Raw genomic sequence first — 19,498 nt, forward strand, 5'->3', positions numbered from 1 at the left:
ATTGTATATTGCTGATAACAGTTGAATAAAAAACAACTTTGAAATAACCTTTCTGCAAACATGTCTGAATGTTAAGCCCTGGAGCCTAGAACAGCCCGAATGCCATGACCTCCTGTTCTTTGAAGCCAGCTGCACACTTGGCGGGATGCAGCCCAGCATGGAGGCCAGCCCAGGGAACCTGGCCAAGGCTGCACAGAGCAGACAAGAGTGTTTCCCAGCCTCCACGAGGCACAGGGGACCTCACGGAGCCAGGAGCGAGAGGAGCCCCCAGCCTGGGTTCAGAAGGAAAGAAGGTCGCTGGGAAGAGTGTAATTTAAATCAGGAACCACTTTTCCCCTTTTGGTTTATAGTAGTGCAATGCATTTGCCCACGTGGAGATGACAATTTCACATCCAGGTGTATTTGCTGTTACTGGATTCACTGCTAGTTTGAGAAGGGAGTTCTGGGAGAAGGTGGGGCAGCTCATGTTCTTTCTATATGCATGGAGGGATAGCTTTGAGCCTCTGAAATACATGTGCCTGGGTAGGTGCCACATGTCTTAAAGAAATAGACGTGACTTAGGGGCTGTTATTCATCCCAGGATAGGATCGCATTAAATAGCCCTGAACCCATTGGATTTGTTAATCTAGCCAGTTTTTTTTTTTTTTAAAGTGTGTTTGTGCTTGATACACCTCATCTTCTCACATTCTGTGGCAGGTGGGGCCGTGTAACCAGCTCTGACCAGGGAGTGGTGAACAGAAGGGGTATCCATGACTACCAGTCCCAGGCATTTGACTGCTAGTGCAAGACCCTTCAAAGCCCTCTCTTCCTCTGATAGGAAGACTGGCAATTTTCAAGACTAAATACTCAGCTCTCCTAGGTCCTGAGTTTCTATGGTGCACGGAGCCCCCTCTGCTGGCCAGCACTGGAAATGCAGCACCGTGGGCTGTTGGAAGCCACTGAGCTTTGGCGTCACCAGTGCGGCACAGTCCAGCCTATCTCCGCTGACTCGGCAAGGCACTGCCGTATTCCCTTGAGGGGTGAGAGGAAAGGAAGGTGCATTTGGAGGACCCCACGAGTGCAGAGACCCCCGGTGTGGAGCTGTGATGCCCATGGGGAGACCACCTCCGGTTGCTGTTTCTGGCGGATACATTTAGTTGTTCACATTTCATTTCTATTGATCAGCAACAATCAAGCTGTAAATTTAATCATTTGTCTGGTGGATAGTGATTCTGTCCAGAGTATCATCTCTTTTATAGCTAACTCAATACTGCAGCGGGCTAATGTCATGTTAAATACAGGCCCTCTGTGCTTGAAAAGAAAGAGGCACCTCCCGGGCAGACTCCAGGTTGAATGGAAACGATGTGTGAGTGGTGGGCTAACATTGTGCCAGATCGCTCCAGGGACCGGGAGCTGGGGGGCCGTTTCCCATCCCCAAAACCAGACCCCTCTGCATATGTGCAGTCAGCCAGCTTTCTGCCGGAAGCAACTGGACCTGATGCACATGGGAAAGAAGCAGGCAGATGTGTCCTGGGGAACTGCTCTCCTGGGCCGCCCGCATTCTGCACAGATGGGCAGCACCTCACACTCGGAGGAACAACACTATGAGTTCTCCTCGGGACCAAGGATGTCCAGGAAGGAAGTCATGGGTGAGGCTGGGCTTAACCTCCCAACAGAGGCCAGTGGAAGTCAGACCAAGGCCAAGGCAGAACTGGGGTCCATGAGAGGCAAAAACAAATCCCTCTGACCGTGGACCCCTGCTGATTCAGCACCCTGGACTCAAAGGAAGGAGAAGTGAAGGGTTCACCTGTGCACCCAGAAAGCCGATTGACGAAGACCTCCATACGTGCTCCCTGAGGTCCCGCCTGAGGCATTCCGAGATGGCGACAAAGAATGGGCAGGTTCCATTGAGTTTTATGAGATGTATACAAGCCAGGAGGAACAAGCACCCACCCAAAATGGAAACCAGGGGATGGGGCTCACCACCCAAACCACCTTTTCCCTTGGATTTTGGTCCGAGTCCATGGCAGACAGGGGCTCAAGTAGGAGGACAAAGATGAATATTTTGATTTGAGAAGAAGGGACTGCAGGTGATTCAGGAGCTCTGGCCCCAGGCTGTGAAGACCACCCAGTTGGCTAAAAGGGATTGTGGAAGTACGGGTCATCGTTGCAAATAACACCAAAACAGAAGGCAGGAGGGGAGAGGACGGAAATGATGGCAGGGCAAAGTCCACCCCAACAGGAGACTGCGTGGGGGTGTGGAGGAGGGCGGGAAGGGGGCGAGGGGAACAGGCATGTTGGAGAGAGTGGGCCACACCCCAGACCCAGGGGAGCGGCCCTGCGTTCTGCAGTCGTGATAAGGGCTGCCCCTGGTTGGCAGCACCCCGTGGTGCCGACCCATATGTGTCCTCCGGGCAGCATTTCAGGGCAAAGCTTTGCAGGAAGGACAGGAGTCCTCAGAGAAGTGACAGGAGGTGACGTAACCAGAGGCAGTGGCATTCTGACTTTCAGTTCTGTGTCAACCCCACATTCCTAACTACGGCTCTGACCCAAAAAACAGAGCTCCGTCTGACCGATCAAGACTGGCCTTGTTGGAATATGACGAAGCGAGCCGTCTGTGAGCTGAGCTTGTGCTAAGGGGCTCCTTGACACTGGCCGCTGAGGGTCTAATTCCTGCTTATCTGCACTGCTTCCCCACACAGGCTTGTCCCCGTATCAGATGGCATCAGGAATCCACGTTGCCAGCATTTCAGAGGGTGCACCCCCTGCTTTTTCTGGATAACAAGCGGCAGGAGGCTCACATGTGCGGGCACACGTCCTCTCAGCAGCCTCCTGCTTCAGAACGCTTTTGCTTTCTTTGCAGTGAGTGATGCAGCAGTGGGAGTGGCCCAGCGCTTGGGGGAACTTCGGTCACCCTGGCCGCACGGTGGTTCTGCTGCCCCTCAGGCCCAGGAAGAACCTTTACCAGGTGCCCACAAATGCATTGAAAACCCATGACCTATAGGAAGGACCCACCCCCTCTTGTGCCTGCAGATACAACATGAGGTCAAGTCCGAACACAACACCAACAGGGACCCCTTTTAAATGACAAAGAGCTGCGGAGCACTAAAAATATATATATCAAGTCAGAGACCATGACTCTACACCAACTCTAATGTGCCACCAACTCGCAGAAACCCAACAAAAATCAGATTTGTTCCCTGCACTTGATTTTTTTTTAAAGAGGCAAGTGATAAGTAATACTCTTATCAATAAGTGATAATCTTAGAAAATATGGGTGATTATCTTTTAGATTTTGAAGTTGGGAAGGATTTCTTAAATAACCCCCAAAAGTGGTAACTATAAGAGAAGAAATGGATGATGGTGACCAAGTATAATGAAGAACATTTGTTTGTCAAAAGAAAGTGAAAAGAGACTTACAAAATGCAACCAGTAAAGGATTAATAACAACAATGTACAAAGAACTCCTAGAAATCAGTAAGAAAAGCACAGATGATACAATGGAAAAATGGACAGAAAACATGAATCACAAAAAATATGGCTTGTAAACATAAAAAAGGTGTTCAGCCTCACCTCACTAGTGATAACAGAAATGCAAATCAAATCCATAATAATTACGGCCACTCAGTTACCAACAATGTGGAAGTCAGACAATACCAGGTGTTAGGATGTGGATCACAAGATCTCTCAGGCATTGACTGTGGGAGCATAAATTGGTGCAACTTCATCGGACACACTTTGCCACTGACTCTCAAGATTGAACATTCCTGGTGTTGGGAAAATTGGACAGCCACATGCAGAAGAATGAAACTGGACCATTTCCTTACACCACACACAAAAATAGACTCCAAATGGTTGAAAGACCTCAATGTGAGACAGGAGTCCATCAAAATCCTAAAGGAGAACACAGGCAGCAACCTCTTCGACCTCAGCCGCAGCAACTTCTTCCTAGAAACATCGCCAAAGGCAAGGGAAGCAAGGGCAAAAATGAACTATTGGGACTTCATCAAGATAAAAAGCTTTTGCAAAGCAAAGGAAACAGTCAACAAAACCAAAAGACAACTGACAGAATGGGAGAAGATATTTGCAAATGACATATCAGATAAAGGGCTAGTATCCAAAATCTATAAAGAACTCATCAAACTCAACACCAAAAGAACAAAGAATCCAATCAAGAAATGGGCAGAAGACATGAACAGACATTTTTCCAAAGAAGACATCCAAACGGCCAACAGACACATGAAAAAGTGTTCAATATCGCTCGGCATCAGGGAAATCCAAATCAAAACCTCAATGAGATACCACCTCACACCAGTCAGAATGGCTAAAATTAACAAGTCAGGAAATGACAGATGTTGGCGGGGATGCGGAGAAAGGGGAACCCTCCTACACTGTTGGTGGGAATGCAAGCTGGTGCAGCCACTCTGGAAAACAGTATGGAGGTTCCTCAAAAAGTTGAAAATAGAGCTACCATATGATCCAGCAATTGCACTCCTGGGTATTTACCCCAAAGATACAAAAGTAGGGACCCGAAAGGGTACGTGCACCCCAATGTTTATAGCAGCAATATCCACAATAGCCAAACTGTGGAAAGAGCCAAGATGTCCATCGACAGATGAATGGATAAAGAAGAGGTGGTATATATATACAATGGAATATTATGCGGCCATCAAAAGGAATGAGATCTTGCCATTTGCAACGACGTGGATGGAACTGGAGGGTATTATGCTGAGCGAAATAAGTCAAACAGAGAAAGACATGTATCATATGACCTCACTGATATGAGGAATTCTTAATCTCAGGAAACAAACTGAGGGTTGCTAGAGTGGGGGGTGGGGTGGGAGGGATGGGGTGACTGGGTGATGGACACTGGGGAGGGTATGTGTTCTGGTAAGTGCTGTGAATTGTGCAAGACTGTTGAATCTCAGATCTGTACCTCTGAAACAAATAATGCAATATATCTTAAGAAAGAAAAAAAGAAGAAGAAGAATGTAGCAGGAGGGGAAGAATGAAGGGGGGGAAATCGGAGGGGGAGAAGAACCATGAGAGACAATGGACTCTGAAAAACAAACTGAGGGTTCTAGAGGGGAGGGGGTTGGGAGGATGGGTTAGCCTGGTGATGGGTATTGAGGAGGGCACGTTCTGCATGGAGCACTGGGTGTTATGCACAAACAATGAATCATGGAACACTATATCTAAAACTAATGATGTAATGTATGGGGATTAACATAACAATAAAAAAATTTAAATTAAAAAAAAAAAAAGATTGAACATTCCTGTTACCCTATGGCCCAGCAACCCCACTGCTACGTGGCAAAAGTCTTGCTCGTGGGCACCAGGGAACATGTACACAAAGGCTAATGGCAGCCCCATTCACATAACCTGGAAACAGACAAGTTCCCATGGACAAGAGAATGGATGAATATGCTGTAGAATATTCTCAGAAGGTAATATTACATAAGAGTCAAAACAAGTGAACTACATCTTATTATCTATTAGTTGAAAATAATAAGCCCCAAAAGATTACATACAGTATAATAGTCTTTTTATAGTTAAATCCCAACTAAAGCCAACAGATAGAGGATGGAGGGATGGATGGATGGAGGGACAGACTCTTTATAAAACCTATAGATGAGATAAAACTATCTAAAAAGGAAAGCCAGAGAGTGATGAATATGGATATGGAACCATGGTTACCTTGGTCAAAGGAGGCAGAGAGATGGGGTGAAGGGGGAGCCCACAGGTGGATGTAGGGCATTATCAAGATCTTAGTTTTCAAATTCAGTGGTGAGTTCGGGTACTGACTGCATTATTTTGAATGAAGGCGTGAATAATAACACACTTGAATCAATGATGAGAGCTTATCACGAACAAGGATAGTGATCAATCAGTTCAGCGCAGGTGAGGTTAAAAACAAAAGAAGAAAAGACTGAGTCTCATCAGGGATTTCTATTAAGTCAGAAAAGTAACATTCAACTTTCCCTTTCTACAGCCTCCAAGACAAACTCACACCTACCTCAGTCTCCCGCCCAGAGGTTGCAAACTGAAATTTCATGAGCTACCTCTGGCTTACACACATATTTTGCTTGGCCTGCACAAGGATGTTGGTTATTATTTTACAATATCAGGAGCTCTCATGTAAAAATTCAAATTTCTGGCTTCTCTTGAGAAAATCATAATATGTTGCCACATGGGGCCCACATTCCTATGTGGTGACAATGGGTGGGTGCCAAGCAGCTGTCCCCTGAGAAAGAGCACAGTCTCCCCACTTCCCGACAAGCCCTACCACTCTCTCGCCCCACCCAGCCTGCTTCATGCAGGTGCCCAATCTGTGAGCACCTGGGGGCCAATGAGCGCCCCCCCACCCAGGAGGCCCCTTGCCAGCCTCCATCCTGCCTCACCCTCAGCAGCCTCTGAGAGCTGTGTCCACTCTCCTGGCCTTGCAGGGCCAGAAGGGATTGCAACCACTCAGAATGCTCCCCAGAGGGGGATGAAGCAAAAGAAGTTTTAGGGTTAACCACTTTCCATTCCCATAGCAGGTAATTGATGTTTCTGTAGAACATGTATCCAGTTTTCGATTTAAGAACACAGTGAAGTTAAATTGGATTGCAGATAACCTGAGTTTTCTTTTCCTTGCAAATGTTGATTTTTCAGTGCTTTTTTTTTCAGTAAATTATAGTATACAAAATTTTCCATTTTGCTTTGGAAAGTCTGCAGTATGTCTACAGCACAATCTACCAACACATCTTATCTACGTAACCGACTAATGCCCTGTTTGCAGCTGAACATCGTCCTGCTCCCTAAATCCCAAAAAGCTTGGTATTGTTCAAGCTCCTCTCCAACGACCCAGCTCTAAGCCCCTCAATGGTAAAAATTTGATCCCACCAACCACCACCTCCCACAGCTTCTCCAAACAGGGTCCTAATGAATCGGTGCTTTTAACTCAAGCAGACCACAGTCACTTTTCAGAACGTTAATGCCCATAAAATGGAATGTCAGTCTTACAGGGAAGGCTCTCCTTTATCAGCAAAAACTGATTCCATTTGACTGATTAATTGTCCTTAGAACTGTCAAAGGCTTCCAGACTAGCGGTGATGGCTGGGGAGGAGGTGGCCACGCAGCGTTGTGACGTGGGGCACTCCTGGGCTGGGGAAGCCAGATTACAAATGCACAAATAATTAATTCAAATCAATACAGCGAGGGGTTCAGGCTGAGAGACATTCAATTATGTTGTTCAAAGAGAAGATGCTGATCTTCAGCTAGTCCGCTCCACGCTGCAAATAATAGAGTATTTTTAATTTGTGCAGCAGGGATGTTAATCTTTCCTGGTGTAATCCAGTCCTTGGGGAACGCCATAAATATGTGGCCCTGAGTGTGTGAGGCTCCCTGCGGAGGGCACTCAATCAACCCAACCCTGGCTTCCCTGCCTCTCTTTATGTCAGTCTCTCAACACTCAATTAAAAAATACATGATAGGCTAATGGATGATGGATGGATGGATGGATGGATGAATGGATGTGGAGGCAGCGACAGAAATAGAAATTTTCAAAGACTATCAGACATACACACCCCCAACCATAAACAGTTTATGACTTCTAGATTTTACCTGAGCCAGTAGCACCAATAAATCCCAGAGGAATTATTCATGTCCCAAAAGGAATTACTTTAGAATTCCCCTAAATAGCAAGCTCCTGCAGCATGTTTAAAATAAGGCTTGAATCTTAATTTTATTATACAGAGAATAGAAGCACACGCGTAAGTGCACACACACACACACACACAGGTTTGGAAGGTTATACACCAGGGTGTTGAGGGTGTCTCCATGGTGGGTGGGATTGATCGTGTGCGCTTTAGTGCTGACTGTAAGGCTCAACTTTTCTGTGATGAACACTTCTTTTGTAATAAAATAAAAGCAATAAAATATTTTTAATTAAAGCAATTCTCACACACAGAAAGGATGATTCATGTACAAAAATGTAACCTCCCAGTGGTTTTCAGAAGGACATTTACTCTAGGAAGGGGCTCTCCGGGAACGTGAATCTTTTCACACCTGGCTCCCTGGTGCCCGAGCATGCAGCAGGCCACTGAGGTGGGAGCTTGGGGTTCATCTGAGGTGGGTGATCTACCACACCCCCCCACCCCAAAAAGAAATCTGTTTGGCCCAAACACAGGATAGGTGGCAAGCAGGACTCAGAGGAAGGGGAGACTAGGGATACGGGGTGTCCTGGGGGCCATGGACCCATGAGGTCTGCAGAGCCTGACATTAGCTACTGTTATTCAAATTCAAACTCAAACACACATTGGTTATTATTCCACACACAGCTCTGCACAGGACAAAGAGCTGATTATGGAAGGATTCCCCCTTCCACAGTTCATTAAAGGAGCTGGTGGTCCAGCAGAAGGGATGAACACATCCACAGTTCACTGGAATTCCAGTTGGACCAAGATAAGCACAGTAATGGGGTAGAAAGGGACCCAGGGGGAGAAATAATTACTTGTGATGGGGTGTGGGGGAGGGAAGCAGGGGCTCATCAAACATTCATGGAATTGAATTGAAAGGGCATTTAAGATGGGCCTTAAGAGCCTTCCCTCCCTCACCCTGACGCTAGGAGAGTCCTATTAGACACAGACACGGCGGGATTTCCCCTACGAAGACCAGAGTTGCCGTCATTTGGGCAAAACTCGGTGCTTTCTCACAGCGGCTGTCACCAGAATTGGAGGGCTCACTGCATCTCTTCCCAAGAGGTGTTGAGATGTGGGAACAAGAACTGTGGGTCTCGGTGCGGCTGAGCCAAAGGCAGCCCATGTGGAGCGTCAGAGCCCACTCAGGAACATGGATGGATCTCTGGACAGGGCCAAGACACACAGCTACGCTGAAAGCGGAGTCAGCCACGGGGAGTGGCGTGTTCTGAGCCATTCCATGCAGGCGGGGCCTGGGAGAGAGTGCTGGGCACCTGTCACGACGGAGTGCTGTGCTGCGTGAATCAGAGGGCACCCGTCACGATGGAGACAGATGTGGGGGAAGCCAGGCACACCACAAAAGTAACAAGGAAACCTCCAGTCAAAGAAAACTCGAGCACCAGCTCTTCCTCTCCTACCTTTGCCAGGGCCTCGCGTTCTGTGCACACAGACTCCCCGGACAGCAGAAATGGGCCCCACGGAGATTGTGCCGATGAATAGGCAGATCCAGGTCAAAAAGATGTGTTTGTTGACCGTGTTAAAAACTAAAATCAGTCAAATAAATAAGAAATTTGCCATTTCCTCCTAAATTGTATGAGGCAGAGACTAAGAAAATGATCTATCAAGCAGGAAATATTTCAGCAATTGGTTTTTATTTATTAAAGAGTTGTGCGGTATTTGGCATGTTACCATGTACATTTTCTATAAAATAGAAATTGTAGAAAAAAGTCCATAAGACCAGAAAGATCATGAATAAAGTTCCCAATTTCCCAATTTATGCCATTGGTCAAGATCGAAAGCGAAATTTTCACTACATCATTGACAAACACTTTTTGAGATAATTATTCCATCATTCCAATTTGGGGGCATCTACTGTGTTCCCACATCTAAGTTACTTAGGTTATTTAAACATGACCTGTTGGTGTGTCATGGCTGGAGCAGATGCTTTTCGCACCATGCAGACCTTCCCTCAGCCTTCTCAGGCTTTACCCAGCTGTGGTGGACACTCCCAGATGCTGGCCAAGGACCCGTCTCAGAGGCTTGGCCCGTGTCCTCTGCTTTTCCACTCAGGGCTTCCACTAAGCTGTAGCACCTGTTCAGTCTGGAGCAGTCATAGTGGAAGCACAGTGGGGTTGGGTGGCTACCGAAGGATCCCATTGGTCCTGTGGGAATGCCTTCCTCCCCATTCTCAGATGGATCGTTCTCAAAGGCATTCTGCCTACTTCTTAGTGTACAGCCAAGTCCCATTGCCTACAGAAATGACCTAGATAGAACATCCTTTATTGTCTTTTCCTCCTTCCAGCCTCGCTCTCTGCTCCCTGCCGTCCACTTTCTAGAATCATCCCCAAATAAATTGCCTCCACTCAAGTCCTTGCCCCAGGCTCTGATTAGGATTCAGAGCTTTGCAGTTTTGGGCTGTCCAGCAGCCATTCTTCCTTTATAACTGAATTTCCTTGGGAAATTACCATGTTCTCGGTGTGTGCAGCTCTGTGGGAGGTGGATCTGTGAGGGACCCACAAGAGAGCCAAAGCAGCTAAATCTGCCCATTCCCCACCCCCTGGGCAGCCTCAGGGCCACTGGGGTCCCTGGAGGGAGAGACAGAGGGTGAGAAGAACAGTTTGGGGCCACTTCCAGGTGGCAATGGTTTATGTTTACTGGACTGTCCTTGCTGCATAACTCCGACTGCGTCTTCGGCTGCCCACCCACCCACCTCCTTTGGTGCACCTGCCTCCCATGAGCCCCTGACAGCCTTTACCAACCAAGAGATTCTCTCCAATGGAAGATAGCCAAGGTCATGGTTCCATTGCTGCCACCACAAATCCCAGCTGACATAGTTAGCCAACCCAAGCCGGGCTGACAAGGGGAATTTATCAGGATGCAAGGTAGCCTCATGGAACCCAAGGGTGGAATTTGAGCTTGTGCTTCAGGATGAAGACCATAAAAGCCAGAACTATCCATTGCCTAACACATCCCTTTCCTCAGGGCCTTGCAGCTGGTAAAAGACATCCCATTCTCAAGTATATAAGTTACACATCTGGCTGCCCAAGGAGAAGGTGTGTACCTCTCTTTCTGTCTCAATGCCTCTCTGTCTCTCCCTGTCTTTGTCTCTCTGTCTCTCTGTCTGTCTCTCTGTCTCTGTCTCTCTCTGTCTCTCTCTCTCTCACACACACACACACACACACACACACACACACAGAGTCCTATCCAAATTCCCAGAGAAGGGTTGTGATTGGCCCAGCTTGGGTCAGATGACTAGCCCTAATCTAATCAAATGTGACAAGGAGCTGGGGTTATGTTATCCAATGTGCCTTCCAGCCCCACCCCCTTCTTTTGGTGAGGGAATGGGGTGCCATTGTATCTGGGAAGATGCTGTAATGGATGTCCATTATATCAATGCTGCTCCCACTTCTCTGTGCTCACAAACTACTGGGAGGGTCTTGTTAAAATGCAGGTCCGGGGTAAGGCCCGAGAGTCTGCATTTCCAACAAGGTGGTGCTGATGTCGCTGTGCACACTCCTTTGAGTAGCCAAGGAGGACCCTCGTCAGCCTCACAGAGTAAGCACCCATCCCTCCCCACAACCAACAAGAGAAGCCACTTTGCTACAGCAAAGATTACGAAGAAAACTTCTTGCTGGTTGAGATATGATAAGGAGTGAGTTGTCAATGACATTTTCATGGGGCTTTTTTTTACACAGGGACATTTAACACAGCCTACAAACCAAGCCATTAAACTTTCAGCCAAGTAATTACTTTCACCAAGTAATGATCAAGTCAGACCAAATCAGACCCCAGCCCTGAGCCTCACCCTCCCATCATCTGCCAGGGATTGTGACAGGAACATCACAGATTAATTAAAAACAGTTATTTTACATTTTGTCACAGCACTTGTGGGACAGAGGCATCAAGTGGCCAAGTCAAAGTGGTCTGCTTCTTTTGCCCACTTTGCCCAGTCCCTGGAGTGTCCTCGCCTGTCCTTCCTCGTGTAAATCTCATTTCTCTCCAGCTCCGGTGTCTTCTGCCCTCTCCAGTGAGGGCTCCAGCCTGCAGGGTACCACACCTGTGCCTTGCACTCCCTCGTCTCCATCTGTGTCTGTCGTCTCCTGTCCATGGCTTCAGCAGTTACCAGTAGCAGACACTCCTATTTCAATTGCTCTTCATGGCTGTGGTCATATTACCCTTCTCAGCCCCATCTTCCAACTAGCCAGGCAGGAGATGACCAAGGTCTCAGGCTGAAACATCCATGGGGTTTGGGGCAGTATCCAGTTAGGGGAGAAACAATCTCAGTGGAGACCCTATAAACTGGATGCTGCAGAGTGTCTGTGAGCCTTCAGGGGGACTGGGGAAAATCACATTTGTCACCATTGTCCAGGGATGGTCCTGCAGGAGCAGGGCAACCTGACACCTGTTGCTTAGTATTTCATATCACCATGGTGCCCTGCCCTTCTTTTTTTTTTTTTTAAAGATTTTATTTATTTATTTGACAGAGAGAGAGACACAGCGAGAGAGGGAACACAAGCAGGGGGAGTGGAAGAGGAAGAAGCAGGCTTCCTGTGGAGCAGGGAGCCCGATGTGGGGCTCGATCCCAGGACCCTGGGATCATGACCTGAGCCGAAGGCAGATGCTTAACGACTGAGCCACCCAGGCGCCCCGGTGCCCTGCCCTTCTGTCCAAACCCTGCACACCACTCTTCTGGAAAGGGCTACCCAACGCAGGCTTCCCAATACAGCCAGACCCAGAATTGGACCCCACAGTGATCTTGCAGACCTGATGGAGTTTACCCTTACTCATGGGCCTGGCACTGGAGCCAGGAGTTCTCTTCTCAGTGCCCATACTCTAGAAGAGTCCGCAGCCCCCCTTAGGAAAGCAACTGCTGGGAAGGGAACTCTGTACTCCCAAACTCCAGAGAAACCTCCTCTCAAGTACAGCAGTGTGGTCATGACTATAACAAGTAATAGGAAAAACAGCTCATGTGAGGAAAAGTGCAGGCATGCTGGATCAAGGATGCAAACATCATCACCAGGTCCGATTCTCCCTCCACCTCCCAGCTCTGCTTTCCTCAGGGCTGACTTGGGTCCTGGGCAGGTCTCTGTCTGTGTGGTGACTCACAGGGATTATGCCCTCTACTTTGGCAACCAGTGGAAAGAGACCATCTCTCTCCCTAAAGCTCCTGGGACCATCTCTCTCCCGAAAGCTCCTGGGGTTGTCTTTCAGTGATCTGTCTTGGGTTATGTGCCAAACTGAGAACCAGTCACATGGCCAGGGAGGTGTGGCACTCTCATTGGACAAGGATGAGTCATAACCTCTCACTAGAAGTAAGAACTGAGGGCAGGACAAATATGCTCCCCAAGAGGAAGTTGAGGGCTACCAACAAAAAAAACAAATTTCAATCTGTCTAAAACAACTAAATTCTGGGGACAATGCATAAGTTCATATAATTTCAGTTATTATATATATTATCACACTAAGCAGTTATCCAACATGCCCAAGGATAAACCTATCTTTCAGATTAAAAAGATGGGATCACACAAAGACCATACCCAGATCACTGAAGGTCATGGGTTGCCCCAGATGCAGATCCTGAGATGAAAGTTAGAGCAAAAGTAGTCTGTTTTGGGAGGTCATGCGATATCTATAGTGGAGGTGGAAAGCGAGACAACCAGTAAAGTGTGTGTTATCAGACTCATTACCACCATGGGGAACTGAAACTAATCCCACCAGGGAACTCTGGGAGATGGCAAATCACACCTGAGTTATCCCAACCAGGGGTGAGAGAGCTGGGGTATTTATACACCAACTCCTGCCTGCTGATTCCCAGAGCTTCTGGCTTGCCGTGCCCAGTGACAAAGGAGCCCTGAGGCAGAGAGATACAGATGTGAGCTATTGGAAGTGGAGCTGGCATACACTAAGGTGGGAAGGGTGGCTGAAAATGGGCAGGCAACCAACAACATTCCCAATCTCCAAAGACAGACTAGACTGAATAGACTGAACTACATGGTCTTGGAGGTCCTAGAGTCATTTGAGAATCTTGTGATTCCTCCAGCTCTATAATAGGAATATCATTTACTGCTGTATCAAGCCCTGTACAAAAATATAGTTAGTAGAGATTTTTGATAGGTAGACTATTAAGTAAAGTCATTTTATGAGGTTTAGAAGTTAGAAATGTCTTCTTGAAGAATGATCCTTTTTTCCTCTTTGATATTACTCTTACTCAGAATTTCAAAACATTTTATAAATAACATGATCTCTAAGCCACCCTGAGAAAAGAAAACTGAATTTCAGGGTTTTTTTTTTTTTTTCTTAAAGTCAGTTTCTTTTTTTAAAAGATCCAAACTGGTTACATAACTTCCTGGAAACAAAGTAACTGATGGGTTGATTTTTGCACCTTCAACCCAATTGTTCTGACTGTTGATGAGATGCCACTATGGCACATACAGGATTTAGCATCCCAAATCTACCTTGTCCAGTCCCCAGAGCTGGTTTCCAGAAGGAACACTTTGTTCCCAGAGAGCCCAAGCCAAAGGTTTGATCATTACATATAAGAATCATCCCAACTGCAGGCCATTAACCCTGCATGCACTGGGCTCTTTACTCCTTTAAGGGATGATTTAATGCTCATCATCTCACATGACCCTGGGAAACTGGAGGAGAGATCCACTCCACAGATGGGCTGAACTTCATCCAGGTGAGATGAGGTACCAAGGTTGCTGGAAAATGTGGAAATCAAGCTTGATTCTAAACTCTAGCATGAAGTCATTTCCATGATACCACTGGGCAACAGATGGTTGGTTTCTCTTGCATTAGTAAAATTACTAGATCAAGCCATCTGAAATGCCATTTTTATTCGTCAAAATGATCAAATTGCAGCAAATTTGCCATTTTCATAGGTCAAAGATGTCAAAACTGAATATTATCAATTTCACATGGTTCAACCTAATACAAAACCATTTGGGAACCTGATTCTAGTGAGCAAGAATATCAGAAAAACCATTATTACTACCATCTCAAATAGGAAGACTATTTTAATAAAAAAGATGGGAAGGTGACTATATCACAATGTGAGACATTGTGCTTTCTGAAGCACTTGCTGTGCTCTCTGTATTATGTTCACCAGACCTGCTTTGGGAGCCAGGGAACCATGTCAGTCTGGAGTCCCCATCTGACGAAGAAATGCCAGGGAAGCCCATCGTGGGGTCACTGCCACAGAAATCCTGCTCTCCAAGTATAGAGCTCTGCTTTGATGGTCCCTCCTCCATTGCACTGCCTCCCCACCCACACACTGACCCAGGAGAGGGAAGGGTGGAAGGTATGAGGCTGCTGTCACTGGGTCCCCAGGAAACAGCTTGGCAAAGCATCTGAGGGGCTGCACAAGTTGCAAGGACATGATCTGCCTGTGAAACCACCCCCACTGCCTGGCAGAGATGAGCAAAGTAGATACCACAAGGGAGAGACTCCTCTGATGCATCTCAAGGCAGAAAGCTACAGGCTGAACAGACGTGATGACTCATAAAACCCACAACTGTTTTGAGACCAATTCCTTTTTATGTAAAAAAGAAGGAGAAAAGAAAAAAATATGTCTGTTTATTCTTTCTCTGCACTGAGCTTAATATTTAAATAAAGCATTTTTATGAACGGGCCCCACAAATCATCATCTTTGCTGCATTCGTTCTAATTGCATTATTGCTTAATTGCAAAGCAATAGAGTGTGTAATTTGGGAGCTGTAATGCCTGGGGGGGGCAGGGATGATTTAAAATTTTCATGCAAATACCAGAGTTCAGAAAACTGGGTTGAGAACAGCAGCAAGTGTACAACTTCCCTCTCTAGCTGGCTTCTTGGATATCTCAACTCTCCACGTCAGGGAGGCAGCAGAGAACAAAAACCTCTCAAAGGGCGCCTCATGCTACCCTGGCAGCAGAACCTCATGAAGAGATGTGAAGTTCAGGAATGGTATGTCATCCAGCAGTTACTGTATGCCTGTCGCCAGGCTACATGAGCACCAGGGACACCCAGATGAATGTGGCTCGTTTCTGACTGCAGGAGAGCTGGTCTAATAAAGGGAAGCAGACATGTAAACAGAGCTCATTGATGGAGACACATGCAAGAGGTTTCTTAAAAAAAAAAAAAAGAAAAAAGGAAGTCTAGACTCAAGTCTCTAAAACACAAAGTTAGATTTAAAAACAGGAGCAGTGAGACTAGCTAGATGCTCACTGGCACATGCTTCTCTTGGGTGCAACTGATCTGTTGAAAAATTGCTCCTAAAGAAGCCAGTAAGGGAGTAGCGGGGAAGCAGGACAGAGAAGGGAGAGGGCAAGGAAGGGTGTGATTCTCAGTGAAGTCCCAGATTCAGCCTGATCCCTTGGGAAGCTCTGAAGTATAAGTTACACCTCAAAGTTTGACCTACCTCAAAGCAAAGTTGCTGGTCTTTTCTTCCCCCAGAACAGGCAATCATGTTTATGGGATGCTCCAAGTGAGAAATATTCTCTACCTACAAAGGAGGAGGCTCTGGTGTTCAAAAACATCCCACAGAATGTTTCAGGTATGGTCTGTTAGCCAAAAGCACACAGATGCTTGGGGAGAGGTGCGTGTGGTGGATGAAAGCAACCCAAGAGGATCCGGGTTGGCCAACACCCAGTCTGTAACCCAGACTGACTCAACTCTGACAATGAGATATGGGTGGAAGATTTGCCAAACCATGCCTGGCCATAAAGCCCCAAGCACAACTGGCCACTTACTTGCTCCCTTTCCAGTTAGTGCAAGTCCTCCAACTTTGTTCTTCCTTTCCAAATTATTTTAGATACCTAGGACCTTTGCACTTACATATAAAATTTTTTTTTTAAGATTTTATTTATTTGACAGAGAGAGACACAGCGAGAGAGGGAACACAAGCAGGGGGAGTGGGAGAGGGAGGAGCAGGCTTCCCGCTGAGCAGGGAGCCCGATGCGGGGCTCGATCCCAGGACCCTGGGATCATGACCTGAGCCGAAGGCAGACGCTTAACGACTGAGCCACCCAGGCGCCCCACATATAAATTTTTTAATTAGCATATCAGTTTCTACAAAAAACGTCTAGGATTTTGACTGAGATTATGTTAAATCTATAGATCAAGTTGAAGAGAATTGACATCTTAACAATATTGAATCTTCCGATCCATGAACATGATATATGTCTCCACGTTTATGTGAATCTAATTTCTCTCAGCAGTGTCTTGTAGGTTTAAATCTACAGGACTTGCACATCTTTTGCCAAACTTATCTGTAGGTAGTTCAAACTTTTGATGCTATCATAAATTGCATTATTTTGAATATAAATTTCTCATTATTGCTAGTATAGGAAAATGTAATGTGCTTGCTCATATTGATCTTTTTCTTGCAACCTTACTAAACTCACTATTAAGTTCCATAGCTGTTGTTGTTTTTTTTTTTTTTTTGTAGATTCCTTATAATTTCCTACATAGATAGATGCTGTCAGCAAAGTAATATGGCTTAGCTTCTTCCTTTACTAATTGTATGCTGGCTTTTTTTTTTCATGCATTATTGCACCAACTACCACCTCCAGCATAGAAGTGAATAGAAGTGGTGAGAATGTCCATACGTGTCTTGTTATTGAACTTATGGAATAGTATTTTCTCTTTCACCATTAAGTATGATGTTAGCAGGTTTTTCACAGAAGTTCTTTATCTGGTTGACAAAATTCTGGTTTTTTAAAATTTTTTTTATTATTATGTTATGTTAATCACCACCATCATCATTAGTTTTTGATGTAGTGTTCCATGATTCATTGTTTGCGTATAACACCCAGTGCTCCATGCAGAATGTGCCCTCTTTAACCTTTTACCAGGCTAACCCATCCACCCACCCCCCTCCCCTCTAGAACCCTCAGTTTGCTTCTCAGAGTCCATAGTCTCTCATGGTTTGTCTCCCCCTCTGGTTTCCCCCCTTCAAACTTCCCCTCCTGCTATATTCTTCTTTTTTTTTTTTTAACATATAATGTATTATTTGTTTCAGAGGTACAGATCTGTGATTCAACAGTCTTGCACAATTCATAGCACTCACCATAACACATACCCTCCCCAGTGTCTATCACCCAGCCACCCCATCCCTTCCACTCCCCACCACTCCAGCAACCCTCTGTTTGTTTCCTGAGATTAAGAATTCCTCATATCAGTGAGGTCATATGACACATGTCTTTCTCTGATTGACTTATTTCGCTCAGCATAACACTCTCCAGTTCTATTCACGTTGTTGCAAATGGCAAGATCTCATTCTTTTTGATGGCTGCATAATATTCCATTGTATATATATACCACCTCTTCTTTATCCATTCATCTGTCGATGGACATCTTGGCTCTTTCCACAGTTTGGCTATTGTGGACATTGCTGCTATAAACATTGGGGTGCACGTACCCCTTTGGATCCCTACATTTGTATCTTTGGGGTAAATACCCAGTAGTGCAATTGCTGGATCGTAGGGTAGCTCTATTTTCAACTTTTTGAAGAACCTCCATACATTTTTCCAGAGTGGCTGCACCAGCATGCATTCCCACCAACAGTGTAGGAGGGTTCCCCTTTCTCCGCATCCCCGCCAACATCTGTCATTTCCTGACTTGTTAATTTTAGCCATTCTGACTGGTGTGAGGTGATATCTCATTGAGGTTTTGATTTGGATTTCCCTGATGCCGAGTGATGTTGAGCACTTTTTCATGTGTCTGTTGGCCATTTGGATGTCTTCTTTGGAAAAATGTCTGTTCATGTCTTCTGTCCATTTCTTGATTGGATCATTTGTTCTTTGGGTGTTGAGTTTAAGAAGTTCTTTATAGAGGGCGCCTGGGTGGCTCAGTCGTTAAGCGTCTGCCTTCAGCTCAGGTCATGATCCCAGGGTCCTGGGATCAAGTCCCACATCGGGCTCCCTGCTCGGCAGGAAGCCTGCTTCTCCCTTTCCCACTCCCCCTGCTTGTGTTCCTGCTCTCGCTATCTCTCTCTCTGTCAAATAAATAAATAAAATCTTAAAAAAAAAAGAAGTTCTTTATAGATTTTGGATAATAGCCCTTTATCTGATATGTCATTTGCAAATATCTTCTCCCATTCTGTCAGTTGTCTTTTGGTTTTGTTGACTGTTTCTTTTGCTGTGCAAAAGCTTTTTATCTTGATAAGGTCCCAATAGTTCATTTTTGCCCTTGCTTCCCTTGCCTTTGGCGATGTTTCTAGGAAGAAGTTGCTGCGGCTGAGGTCGAAGAGGTTGTTGCCTGTGTTCTCCTTTAGGATTTTGATGGACTCCTGTCTCACATTTAGGTCTTTCAACTATTTTGAGTCTATTTCTGTGTGTGGTGTAGGGAAATGGTCCAGTTTCATTCTTCTGCATGTGGCTGTCCAATTTTCCCAACACCATTTGTTGAAGAGACTGTCTTTTTTCCATTGGACATTCTTTCCTGTTTTGTCGAAGATTAGTTGACCATAGAGCTGAGGGTCCATTTCTGGGCTCTCTATTCTGTTCCATTGATCTATGTGTCTGTTTTTGTGCCAGTACCATACTGTCTTGATGATGACAGCTTTGTAATAGAGCTTGAAGTCTGGAAGCGTGGTGCCGCCAGCTTTGCTTTTCTTTTTCAACATTCCTCTGGCTACAACATTTGGGGTCTTTTCTGGTTCCATACAAATTTTAGGATTATTTGTTCCATTTCTTTGAAAAAAGTGGATGGTATTTTGATGGGGATTGCATTGAATGTGTAGATTGCTCTAGGTAGCATTGACATCTTCACAATATTTGTTCTTCCAATCCATGAGCATGGAATGTTTTTCCATTTCTTTGTGTCTTCCTCAATTTCTTTCATGAGTATTTTATAGTTT

The sequence above is a fragment of the Halichoerus grypus genome, chromosome 15 (genome assembly GCF_964656455.1).
Source record: "Halichoerus grypus chromosome 15, mHalGry1.hap1.1, whole genome shotgun sequence".
Lineage (NCBI taxonomy): Eukaryota > Metazoa > Chordata > Mammalia > Carnivora > Phocidae > Halichoerus > Halichoerus grypus.